We start from the raw sequence: 13,266 nt of genomic DNA on the forward strand, positions 1-13,266 counted from the left end.
AGGCTGCCAAAGAAAATGTGTGGATGAAGAAGTTCATCCACGAGTAGGGAGTAGTTCCATCCAACACATCACCCATCTCGTTGTTGTGCGACAACAATGGAGCAATTGCTCAGGCTAAGGAGCCACGAGCCCACTCAAAATCAAAGCACATCGAGAGGAAGTACCACGTACTGCAAGAGATTGTTAGTAGAGGGGATGTCCTGATTCAGAAGGTAGCGTTAGCGGAAAATGTAGCAGAGCCATTGACGAAGCCACTATCATAGAAAGTGTTTGAGAAACACGTGGAAAGCATGGGACTTCGGCTTGTACCAGATTGGACCTAAGTGCAAATGGGAGCTGTTAGAGTCTTTGTATGCCCTTAGCTTCAAAAAAATGATGTACTTTTGACATTTATTGTAAATGAATAAAGTGCATATTTGATTCATGTTGGTGGGTGCCGAACCCAACCAAAGATAAATAGTATTGCTCTGGGTTAATAATTTGTAGATAGTGATGAGCAAGGTCGTTCTCCACAGGGATTGGGTGGATTTATTTCCAAGTAGATGGATTAAGGGGGGTTGTAAAGCAAAGAGAAATAAGAAAATAGCAGAAAATAATAGAAAACAAAGATTAAATTGATGGGAGATTGCTTCCGGTTGAAGGGACAAGTTCAACTTTGATTCGTAGCATTGATCCTTGATGCAAAGATAGATTCATATGTTTATGAATAAATTGGTTATAGCTATTAACAAGCTCTAACAGCCAGCCTCTACTCTTATTATTCGACAACCAAAACAAGCTCTTTGATTGCTTCCCTTATTAATAGGCAGTCCTAAACAAGCTCTTAGGATTTAACCTATTAATAGAATTAAGAGGGGAGAGACGCAATTCTGGTCAGTGATCTCACAAGCTCGGATCGTTTAAACCAGATCATATATTTTCCTAAGATAGATCGAAAACTTTTTTGCAATCAATTTATGTTAGTTGCCACCATGATCGAACCTACCAATCATATACGAAACTGGAGGTTCAATTGGCCATGGATTATTTCCATTGAATGAGCAAGGGGCCCTTCTTGCTTTATCAATGAAAATAATCCTCACAGTTAATTCGCAGAAAACATATGAATACCCATAAAGAATGAACTGAAATAAAAATCAATTAGATCTCACAATGTTACAGAATCAATGCTTCCCTAACCCTTCAACCAGAAATAAAAACTTACAGACACTTCATAATGAAATCGCAGCTTCCAGATGAGAAAGGGGGTGAACTCTTGCTTCTTCCTCCTTGGTTGCTGATTTCTCTCTCCGAAGAATGAAGCTCTCTTGGAGGAAAATTGATGCCTTGGGTGCTGGTCCACCCCCGCTTTATATAGATTTGGGGAGAGGGCTGCTCTCCAAATCCCTTAAGGAGATTATCGTCAAACTGGAAAGTCCTATTCTAATTTGAACTTATCCTACCTAACTCTTATCTCTTATCTTTTTAGGATTACAATTTGATAATTTAAATCTGATAAAACTCTTTTATTGAGATCACATTCAACTTCTATTCTAATGGGACTCTTGGATCCTAAATTCGAACTGGGCTTCTCTAACAATTCGGGCTTGCTTCAAGACTCTTCTACGAAATGGACTTCAGCTTGTGAAATGGGCCTTGTTGCGAAATTGCCCCGACTTTGGGCCCGAATTCGTCTTTGCTGCAAACCGATTCTTCCAAAACCCAAAATGTAAATGTTGCGGGCCTTTTCCGTATCTTTCCAGTGCTTCTTGAATTGTCCAAATTGGAGTATGTAATTGAGAGTTATGTCCAGATCACTGATCGGTGCCAAAACTATGCAAATCATCCGATTAGCCTTATTTTCTTTCAATCGCCTTTTTGCTTGCCCTAAATCAAAATACAAGAGTAATGAGTCCAATTAGGTACCAATTAAGTGTAAAATACTGAATATTGAGGGATAAAGATTTGACAAATTTTATGTTAGACAGTAAAGTATGCCCTTAGCCTCAATCAAAATGATGTACATTATGAATTTATTGTAAATGAATAAAGTGCACATTTGATTAATGTTCCTATGGTGTGTTTCTGTGTTATACCCTTAAACTGGACACTTAATGAGACTTGTGTTAGTTTAAAATGTTCACAGCCATTGGGTAAGTCTGGGGAGATTTATCCTGCCAAGGCTAACACTGGTGTGCGGCCAACTGTTGGGGTGGCTTGTCTTAGCGACCAGAGTGTGACCCGAAGCACATGCATTGTTGGAATAATAGAACCTTAAAACCAGACTAGATTTCTAGTATTGCCCTGGACCTTGGAGATAGATGGGCAAAACTGGAAAGTTACACCTAACCCCTAGACTCGATTATGAGACTACACTAGATGTCGGATTGGGCTGTCTTTGATGTACCATTCAGTGAGATCCTTAGTGGGGGTCAAAACCTGGATATGTTGGGACAGTCCGAGAATTCATCTGAGTGTGTGATCATAGTGACAGGGTCAGCCCCTTTGTCGGACAAAGGTAATGATCAGGGATGCACTCTCTCTGATGGAAACCAAGACTGCCGGCAACCGATTTCAATTGTTGAGATTTTGTTTTGCAAATTATATTTATATAAAGATATATATATATATATATATATATATATATATATATATATATATGTTATGGTTTCGAAATGATTTGCAAAAGGTTTTAATTCCCAGGATCCATGTAAGCAGAGAGTGCAACATTGTTCCTTGCAGTCGAGGGAGAGGTCCTCCCTTGTCGGGCAGTGTTTGATCATTATGGGCTGAGAGGTTAAGTGTAAGACCATTGAGGATAATACCTGATGGGCTAATCTTGCATCTGCCCACAGTCCCTGGGTGTTACAAGGTGGCTTAGCCCAGGGACCACTTAGGGTAAGTGTTGGGCCCATAGAGCCCATAAGATGGGTTTCAGCGGGTGCACTGTCCATAACAGTGTATTCGGCCAGGCCTTGTAACAAAGGCTGGGCTGAACCCATGTGGCTGATGTGGAGATCAATGTTTGGGTCCCATGCCATACAAGGAAGCCGAACTGGGCAGCAGTTTGGAAGGCTAAGTGAGTACATAACCTTAAATGGGCCTTAAGCCCATTTCGAACTGGGCTGATTTGATCAGTCAATTAAAAAGGGAAAATTCTGAGATGGATCAGCTGATAGGATTGAGCCTAGACCTTATCCACTTAGGGAGTCCAAGATCTAAATGAGATTTAGATCTGGAAGCCTCCTAATTAGATTAGGAGATGGATGATTTGATCTGCAGATAAGATAAGGGTTATCCCTTATTACTTAAAGGGACTTCTAATCAAAATATGATTTGGATTAGCAACTCCTAATGGGATTAGGAGCTGATCCCTTTAAGATTATGAAAGGAGAATGGGATGAAAAACTATTAGTGATTGATATTCAATTCTCTTAAGAGCTAAAATCATAAGAAGAGAGAATTCTGCACCCTGCGAATACTCTCTTGCCGCCTCCTTCCCGCCGCCGCCATTACCTTCAGTTCGATCTCCAGTTCTTGGGAGAAATCAAGATCTGATCTTGATTCCAATCTTTTGGGAAAAGATTGGTTGGAGCTGTACTCACAAGCCATCTAGTTGATTCTTACGAAGGGTCAAGTTCTTTTGGAAGAACATTGCTGATTCTGTTCCATCCTGCACTGCGCCATCTTCAGTGGGAGCAGATTTTGGATCCTTCCTTGTCCGTGAACACCTCCATTCGGAGATACTATTTCTCTGTATCAGGTACATCCTCCCTTCTACTCCTTTTGGTTCATGGTTCAAGATTGATCCTTAAAAAATATGTTTTCTAAAATAGGGAATTCGATTCCCTGCAAAGATGAGAGAAACGTTTTTGAAATTCGCCCAGTCCATTCCACAAGACTTGGGCATCCATGTGATGGATATCCCATCCCTTCAGTGGTATCAGAGCCATGGTTCAAATCTTGAATCAATTTAATTTAGATCTGAACCTACAAGTGGGCAGAAAGTGTTCTACCCGATTTGCGCAGATATGGGTTTTGGGAAATTTGTTTCCAAAATTAATGAGTGAATAATCTGAAATTAATTTTATATAAATCCGATTATTGTTTAGAATAGTTCTTTATGATTTTCTTGATTTATGGGTTGTTCGTACAAGAGGAGATCGAATTCTTGGTTTGCACAGGGAAAATGCAAGATTTGTAGTTTCTTGATTTATTCATTACATTTGGTCCATAAATAGTTTTTTTATTTTTTTATTTTTAGAATCAATGTATTAGGTATTTGATCTGATGTAATTATAATAGAAATTAGGTTTTCTATTTATTTTATTTTTTTGGATCGAAGATGGCGGCGCAAGGAAGGAGATTTCGTAGATGGGACATTCGCTACCTGCGATTTGCAGTTTATGAAATTGCATTCTGTGATCTAACTTCTGTTTTGCAGGATGGATTGTACGAATAGCCATGGATTGACTGATTCTTGTTTTCTTTGATCAGTTCTTTAATTTCATATTGTTTTCTTGAATTAAAGATTTAATTAAAAATCAAACCCTAGACCCATTCGAACCAAGATTGGTTCAAATTGTTTGGACCGAATCTGGGGTTCGATTAAGGCTATATATCAGCCCTAATTTTGTTTAATGGGCCTAAGGATTGATAATTAATTGGATATTTAATTTGGCCCAACCTGTAAGGCCCAGTTTTAAATTGTTAAAACTGCCAAAAGCCCACTTCAAAAGAACAAACTATATGGGCCAAACTGGGTAACCCTGATTCAGCCCATATACCTAGATGATATTAATTGTTAATATTATGGATTAAAATGGGCTTTAAATGGGCTTTTACAGATAATTAATTGATTGGATCAATTCCTCCCCGCATGTGATGTATGGATGTATGATGTGCTCATTCATGGGCCATAAGTGCTTGGTCCATGTAGATTCGATAGTGGCTCTTGTGCACACCATGGCTAAATGCACATCATTGCCATGATGTCCCTTCTGATCATTGGATGACCTCCCTCAATGGTGGGCCCCACACCTCCTGAAGAGGTTGCGTGCGGAACCCTAGTCGATTTAGGCCCACCGAAATCTGACTTTATGAAAGTCAGTGGGAGCCACTTTGGTTTGACCTAAAATAAACTAGGGCGTAATTCTTGTTCCCTCCAGTAAATATGAGTGCACGTGATAGGGAGATTCATGTGATGAACTCTAAAGGCCTTCCATCATTAGCATGAGGATGGGCCCTTCAGTAATGAGGAAACGCACCAGAAAATGGGCTATGCATTTGCTGTTGGGCTTGTCCAAGTGTTTCATAAGATGATAGCGGCGTCATAGACCGATGTGGGAGGGGCTTCACCAGAAAATGGGAACTCTCTCACGGTACCTTGGCATTCACGAATATGATGGGTGAGCACTCGCTGGATAGAAAAGTTTACCTAAAAACGGCTCTGAACCTTGTCTGACAGAGGACAAAAGGAAAACTCATATGATGAGTGAATATGATCATTCACAAAAAGGTGGTGGGGTTTTGCAGCTGAAACAGTTGACTCCATGCATCCTATGTGGTTTCTCACATTTCCAAAGACAAGTCGCTGTCTCCGTCCCTGAGAAGGAGGGAAAACTCAGAGATAAATAAATGGGAATGGAACATAGATTAAAATCCATGTCTATGATTTGAACATGAATCAAGTAAGGTTGTAAGATTCAAGTAAGCTTCTTGACGATAATAAGCTTAAGGGCACAAATTATGTCGACTGGTACCGTAACCTAATGTTGGTTTTAACATCTGAAAAATTGGATAAGGTAGTCAAGTCTCCTGCCCCAGAACGTCTGGGTGATAGGGCTTCTGAAGCCCGTAGGAGAGAATTCCAAGATTGGGAGGATAAAAACTCCCTAGCCCGCTGCTATGTCGTTGCTTCTTTGGACAACTCAATACAGAGGCAGTTTGATCAGATCGAATTTGCTAAGGACATATTGGACAGTCTGAAAACAATGTATGAAGAGCAGAACCGTTCTACTCGGCAGAAGGTCTTGAAAATGTTCATGACCGCTCAGATATCCAAGGGGCAAAAAGTTCATGACCATTGTCTTCGGATGGTGGGATACATTAATGAGCTGAAAGCCCTTGGATCCGGGCTAGATCTTGGCACTCAAGTAGATGCCATTCTGAACTTCTTGCCCTCTTCCTTCAATGGGTTCATATTAAACTACAATATTAACAAGATGAATGTCAGCGTCCAAAAGCTGAGCAATAAGTTACAAAGGGCCGAGGACTTACTTAAGAAGGATGAGCCTGTGGTGATGCTTGTTGAATCTAACAAAACGGGCAAGAAAAAGAGGAAAGCAAAGAAGCCTCAAAAGAAGACTACCAAGCCCCAAGAAGCAGAAGAAGGACAGGACAACAGATCCATGTCACTTCTGCAAACAAACCGGCCATTGGAAGAGGAACTGTCCTCAGTACGTAGAATCCAATAAAGGTAATTTTGAATATTGTGTCAGAGAAACTAACTTATTGGTGGCTTCTGCGTCCTGGTGTATTGACTCCGGGGCTTCAACTCATGCGTGTAACTCACTGCAGGAGTTCAAGGTAAGCAGAATGCTGAATGATGGAGAAGTGATGCTCTACTTGGGGATTTCTGCAAGCGTTGCAGCTATGACAATAGGCACCGTAGAATTAAAATTTAGAGAAGGAAATATTGTATTTAAAGATTGTCTTTTTGTGCAAAATCTAAGAAGAAATTTGATTTCTGTCTCAAAACTGTGTGCGGATGGATATCCTGTCTTTTTCAGTAACATGATTACTATTAAAAGAATTAATAAATTCATCGCATATGGGGAACTGGAGAACGGTCTCTATGTTCTACATCCTTCTCTTGAAACTAACATAGCCGAAACTACGTCGGCCGAAATCCCCAAGAAAAGAGCACATGATACAGTTAATCCCACATGCTTGTGGCATTATCGACGGCCATATCGGTATTGACCGAATCACAAGACTGGTAAAGGATGGTCCTTTGGATTTTCTAACTGTAGAAGATCTTTCCACTTGTGAGTCTTGCCTTCAGGGTAAGATGACAAAGAGGCCATTTAACGGTAAGCCTGAAAGATGTACAGGCACGCTTGACCTTATACATACTGATGTATGTGGTCCCCTGAGTGTTAGGACCCATAACCAACACGTGTATTTCATTACATTCACCGATGACTATTCTCGGTATGGTTACGTGTACCTAATGAGACATAAGTTTAAATCATTTGAAAAGTTCAAAGAGTTCAGACAAGAGGTCGAGAAACAGTTAGGGAGAGAAATTAAGTCCCTTTGATCAGATCGAGATGGCGAATATCTCTCTGACGAATTCAGGGACTACTTAAAGGTAAACGGGATAGTATCATAGTTAGCTCCTCCTGCTACACCACAACTTAACGGTGTTTCAGAGAGGAGGAATAGGACCCTACTAGATATGGTCCGTCACTTCTCACCCATTCAGAGTTACCCACATCCTTTTGGGGATACGCATTAGAGACTATGATATACGTGCTGAACCGGGTTCCAACCAAATCGGTTCCTAAGACTCCCTATGAGCTTTGGATCGGAAAGAAACCAAGTGTACGACACTTGAAGATTTGGGGTTGTTCGGCTCACATTAAAAGAACGAATCCGGACAAATAGGAATCCAAGACCAGCCGTTACCTATTCGTAGGCTACCCAAAGGGCTCAGTGGGCTACTTATTCTATGATCCAAGTGAGCAGAAGGTGTTATGCAGTCGGAATGCACAATTCTTGGAAAATGACTACATTCTGGACAATCTTCGTCATAAAATTGTTCTTGATGAGGAGAGCTCAGGTGCAGTGGGAAGTGTCCCACAAGTTCCAGGTAGTGACCAACCTAGAAAATCTACCTGGGTGTCCAGGCCACCGATCCGTTTTGGTTACGATCAGGATAGTTACCTGGTCGAAACCATGACTAGTGAAGAGGATCCTGTAACTTATACGGAAGCTATGTTGGACATAGACTCCCTTAAATGGGTAGATGCCATGAGAGCTGAGATGGACTCAATGGAGACCAATGGAGTCTGGACTCTGGTGGATCCGCCCTCCGGGTTAAGACCTACAAAGCTCGTCTAGTGGCAAAAGGATACACTCAGAAAAAAGGCATCGATTATGAGGAAACCTTTTCGCCCGTGGCCATGCTTAAATCCATTAGGATCCTACTAGCTGTAGCAGCTTACTATGACTATGAGATTTGGCAGATGGATGTCAAAATTGCGTTCTTGAATGGAGATCTTACTGAAGATATCTATATGCAACAACTACAAGGTTTTGTAGCTGCAGGTCAGGAACACATGGTCTGTAAGTTGAATAGATCCATATATGGACTCAAACAAGCTTCTAGAAGTTGGAACATCCGATTTGACTCTATGATCAAAAAGTTTGATTTTGAGCAAAATTTTGATGAACCCTGTGTTTACAGGAAGACCAGTGGTGACAAGGTTATGTTTCTGGTTCTGTATGTAGATGACATTCTGCTCATTGGGAATGATGTGGGAATGTTAACTACGATAAAAGTATGGCTATCATAGCAATTCTCCATGAAAGACCTTGGAGAAGCCTCCTATATATTTGGTCTTCGACTTTATAGAGATAGATCGAAGCGGATAATAGGATTATCCCAATCTACTTATATTGACAAAATAGTCAAAAGATACATCATGGAAAACTCCAAGAAAGGAAATATTCCTTTCAGGCATGGAGTCAATCTCTCCAAGAAGATGTCTCCAAAGACCTCTGAGGAGATCGAGAGCATGAAAGACGTTCCCTATGCCTCAGCCATAGGGAGCATCATGTATGCCATGCTGTGCACTCCTCCTGACATCGCCCAGGCAGTGAGTGTAGTAAGCATATTCCAGCCAACCTAGGGCAGGAGCATTGGGCTACTGTGAAATTCATACTTAAGTACCTTCGAAGGACAAAAGAGTTTTGTCTGGTATTCGATGGTAGTTCACTACAGATCCAAGGGTATACAGATGTGGATTTCCAGTCGGATCCAGATGATAGAAAGTCTACATCTGGATATGTTTTCACGATAGGATCGTGTTTTGTTTTCTGAATGTCAACAAACAGGGGTCCTGAGTAGCAACCTAACAGTCCACAACCTAAGCCGAGCGCATTGCCGTAAGTGAAGCTGCCTTATGAATGAAGGTGTTCATTTCTGAATTTGGAATTTAGCACATCACCCATTCCACTGTTGTATGACAACACTGGACCTACGGGAGGTTGATGTTGAGAGGTAACAGCAGTGGAGAATGTGGTAGAACCATTGACTAAGCCACTGACACAGAAAGTGTTTATGAAACACATGGAAAGTCTGGGACTCAGGCTTGTACCTGATTGGACCTAAGTGCAAGTGGGAGCTGTTAGACAGTTTTGTATGCCCTTAGCTTCCATCAGAATGATGTACATTATGAATTTGTTGTAAATGAATAAAGTGCACATTTGATTCATGTTCCTGTGGTGTGTTTCTGTGTTATACCCTTAAACTGGACACTTAATGAGACTTGTGTTAGTTTAAAATGTTCACAGCCATTGGGTAAGTCTGGGAGATTTATCCTACCAAGGCTGACACTGGTGTGCGACCAACTATTGGGGTGGCTTGTCTTAGCTACAAGGGTGAGACCCGAAGCACATGCAGTGTAGGATTAATAGAACCTTAGAACCAGACCAGATTTCCAGTATTGCCCTAGACCATGGAAATAGATGGGCAAAACTAGAAAGTTACACCTAACCCCTAGAATCGATTATGATACTACACTAGATGTCAGATTAGGCTATCTTTGATGTACCATTCAATGAGATCCTTAGTGGGGGTCAAAACCTGGGTATGTTGGGACTATCTGAGAATTCATCTGAGTATGTGATCATAGTGACAGGATCAGCCCCTTTGTCGAACAAAGGTAATGATCAGGGATGCACTCTCTTTGATGGAAACCAAGACTACCGGTAGCCAATTTCAATTGTTTAGATTTTGTTTTGCAAATTATATTTATATATATATATATATATGTTATGGTTTTGAAATGATTTGCAAAAGGTTTTAATTCCTGGGATCCATGTAAGCAGAGAGTGCAACATTGTTCCTTGCAGTCGAGGGAGAGGTCCTCCCTTGTCAGGCAGTGTTTGATCATTATGGGCTGAGAGGTTAAGTGTAAGACCATTGAGGATAATACCTAATGGGCTAATCTTGCATCTGCCCACAGTCCCTGGGCGTTACAAGGTGGCTTGGCCCAGGGACCACTTAGGGTAAGTGTTGGGCCCATAGAGCCCATAAGATGGGTTTCAAGGGGTGCACTGTCCATAACAGTGTATTCGGCCAGACCTTGTAACAAAGGCTGGGCTGAACCCATGTGGCTGATGTGTAGATCAATGTTTGGGTTCCACGCCATACAAGGAAGCCAAACTGGGCAGTAGTTTGGAAGGCTAAGTGAGTACATAACCTTAAATGGGCCTTAAGCCCATTTCGAACTGGGCTGATTTGATCTGTCAATTAAAAGGGGCGAATTCTGAGATGGATCAGCTAATAGGATTGGGCCTAGACCTTATCCACTTAGGGAGTCCAAGATCTAAATGAGATTTAGATCTGGAAGCCTCCTAATTAGATTAGGAGATGGCTGATCTGATCTGCAGATAAGATAAGGGTTATCCCTTATCACTTAAAGGGACTTCTAATCAAAATATGATTTGGATTAGCAATTCCTAATGGGATTAGGAGCCTATCCCTTTAAGATTATGAAAGGAGAAAGGGGCAAAAAACTGTTAGTGATTGATGTTCAATTCTCTTAAGAGTTGAAATCACAAGAAGAGAGAATTCTGCACCCTACAAATACTCTTTTGCCGCCTCCTTCCTGCCGCCGCCATTACCTTCAGTTCGATCTCCAGTTCTTGGGAGAAATCAAGATCTGATCTTGATTCCAATTTTTTGGGAAAAGATTGGTTGGAGCTGTACTCACAAGCCATGTAGTTGATTCTTGTGAAGGGTCAAGTTCTTTTGGAAGAACATTGCTGATTCTGCTCCATCCTGCACTGTGCCATCTTTAGTGGGAGCAGATTTTGGATCCTTCCTTGGGTGTGAACACCTTCATTGGGAGATACTGTTTCTCTATATCAGGCACATCCTCCCTCCTACTCCTTTTGGTTCAGATCTGGTTTGGTTCATGGTTCAAGATTGATCCTTAAAAAATATGTTTTCTAAAATAGGGAATTCGATTCCCTACAAAGATGGGAGAAATTTTTTTGAAATTCGCCCAGTCCATTCCGCAAGACTTGGACGTCCATGTGATGGATATCCCATCCCTTCATTTTACTCTCATCAAATCCCCCCACACTTAAAACTTTGCCCGTCCTCGGGCAAGTCAGAATTCAAGTTAAAAAAGAACAAGAATAAATTAGCTATCCTACAAATTTTTTTAAACTCAACTCTCCTTCATGTTTCTCCACAAATATTCTAGGTTAGTTGTTGCGAACCTTTAAATGAGCACAACCAAGTTATACATGACTCATTCATCAGTCAATCCAATTTTTGCCACTACAAACCAGGTAGTAAACTAGGGAAAATATCTTTCTCTTCTCTCTCTTTTTGTTTTCTTTGTTCTTCTTCTGAAGGAGTGAGTGCATTTTATGCTCCATCTCACTCTTGGATTACTTGGTCAGTAGGTGCATTTTATGCTCCATCCTACTGTTTGAATTGCTAGCTAGTAGGTGCATTTTATGCTCCATCCTACTATCGGATGACTTGGCTAGTAGGTGCATTTTATGCTCCATCCTACCATTGGATTATTTAACCGATAGGTGCATTTTATGCTCCATCCTACCATCGGATTACTTGGCTGGCAGGTGAATTTTATACTCCATCCTACCAATTGTAGTAATGGTAAAGTGTTTGCCCTCTTTACTTAAACCTAAATTTAGGACTAGCTTAAATGGGAATGGCTTCAGATAGGTCGTGTACTTCTTAATTGTAACTCGTTACTAGGTCCACAAGAATTTTCCCAAAATATTGTTTCAATTGATTTCAAAAGAGTTTAGTGTTTTTTTTTTTTTGAACTGAAATAAAACGGTTAAAGCCTGTACTCCCCCCTCCGCCCCACACACACACTTAAAACTTAATAAAAAGTGGAAATGACTAAATAATAAATGCAAAAACAAAAAAGAACAAACTTCCCTGTTTTTAATCATAAACCAGATCCTTCAGGTCTTGTAGTTGCAACTTCTTATGTTTTCCCCTCTCATCCATCATGGGTGGGTTCAAATCTGGTATAGGGGCCTGCACAATAGATGGGAGGAGTCTTGTGTGAGCCAGAGGCAAACCTATGAAAGCAGAATTATGAGCAAATTCAAAAAAGCTCAGTTCAGAAGTCAAAGTTTGTAGTTCCGAATTCCGCATAAACTTTTGCTCTGCTCGTTGCAGTTGATTAGGCCCATTGTTAAGTGCAACCTTCAGTGTGTCTTCATCATCTAACTCAAAAGTTTGCTGCACTAAAGAGTCAGTAACGTCTATAGAAAAAATGGAATGCGCATCATTAGGGTATCTCATGGCATCATAGATATTAAATTTAATAATTTCACCATCGAATTCCATGGTAAGTGTCCCCTTATGCACATCAATTTTTGTTTTGGACGTCTTAAGAAAGGGTCTTCCCAGCAAAATTGGAGTCGAGTTGGAAGAATTATCTTCTTCCATGTCGATCACATAAAAATCGGTAGGAAAGACCAAATTATTAACTTGGATTAGAACGTCCTCCAAGACTCCCTTCGGGTATGTAGTAGATCGATCAGCAAGCTGTAAGATCACACTCGTTTCTTTGATGGTCCGAGATTCATGGTTGTGTAAATAGAATGGGGCATGACATTTATCGAAGCTCCTAGGTCTAGCATAGCTTTTTCGATCTGGACATTTCCTATTTTACAGGGAATGGTGAACATACTAGGATCCTTGCATTTAGGGGGTAGTCTTTTCTGGAGAATGGTTGAAACATTTTCTCCTACATGGACTTTCTCATCGCCCTTCAGCCTTCTCTTAGTAGTGCACAGCTCCTTGAGAAATTTGGCATAGCGGGGTACTTGCTTAATTGCATCAAGGAGGGGGATGTTTACCTCAACTTAGCGGAAGGTCTCGAGAATGTCTTTGTCTTGCTCCTCCTTCTTGGATTTTGCGAATCGGCTAGGGAAAGGTGGAGCGATGACTATGGATTGGGGTGGCTTTCTGCTTGAATCCATTTGGGATGGTGTCTC

At 40.9% G+C, this 13,266-nt stretch overlaps 1 protein-coding gene across 2 annotated transcripts in view; it reads right to left on the reverse strand.

Annotated features, from left to right (window-relative positions):
• Positions 1-1,107: 1,107 nt before the first annotated feature.
• LOC148872518 (putative disease resistance protein RGA3) overlaps positions 1,108-13,266 on the reverse strand; it is a 46,472-nt gene continuing 34,313 nt past the window's right edge. For both annotated transcript variants that reach the window (XM_088968180.1, XM_088968181.1), the window contains exon 2: positions 1,108-1,866. The gene's annotated coding sequence lies outside the window, so the exon portion shown is untranslated. The remainder of the gene's footprint in view (positions 1,867-13,266) is intronic.

Source organism: Nelumbo lutea, chromosome 2 (assembly GCF_056320005.1).
Source record: "Nelumbo lutea isolate HS-2025 chromosome 2, American lotus-T2T, whole genome shotgun sequence".
Lineage (NCBI taxonomy): Eukaryota > Viridiplantae > Streptophyta > Magnoliopsida > Proteales > Nelumbonaceae > Nelumbo > Nelumbo lutea.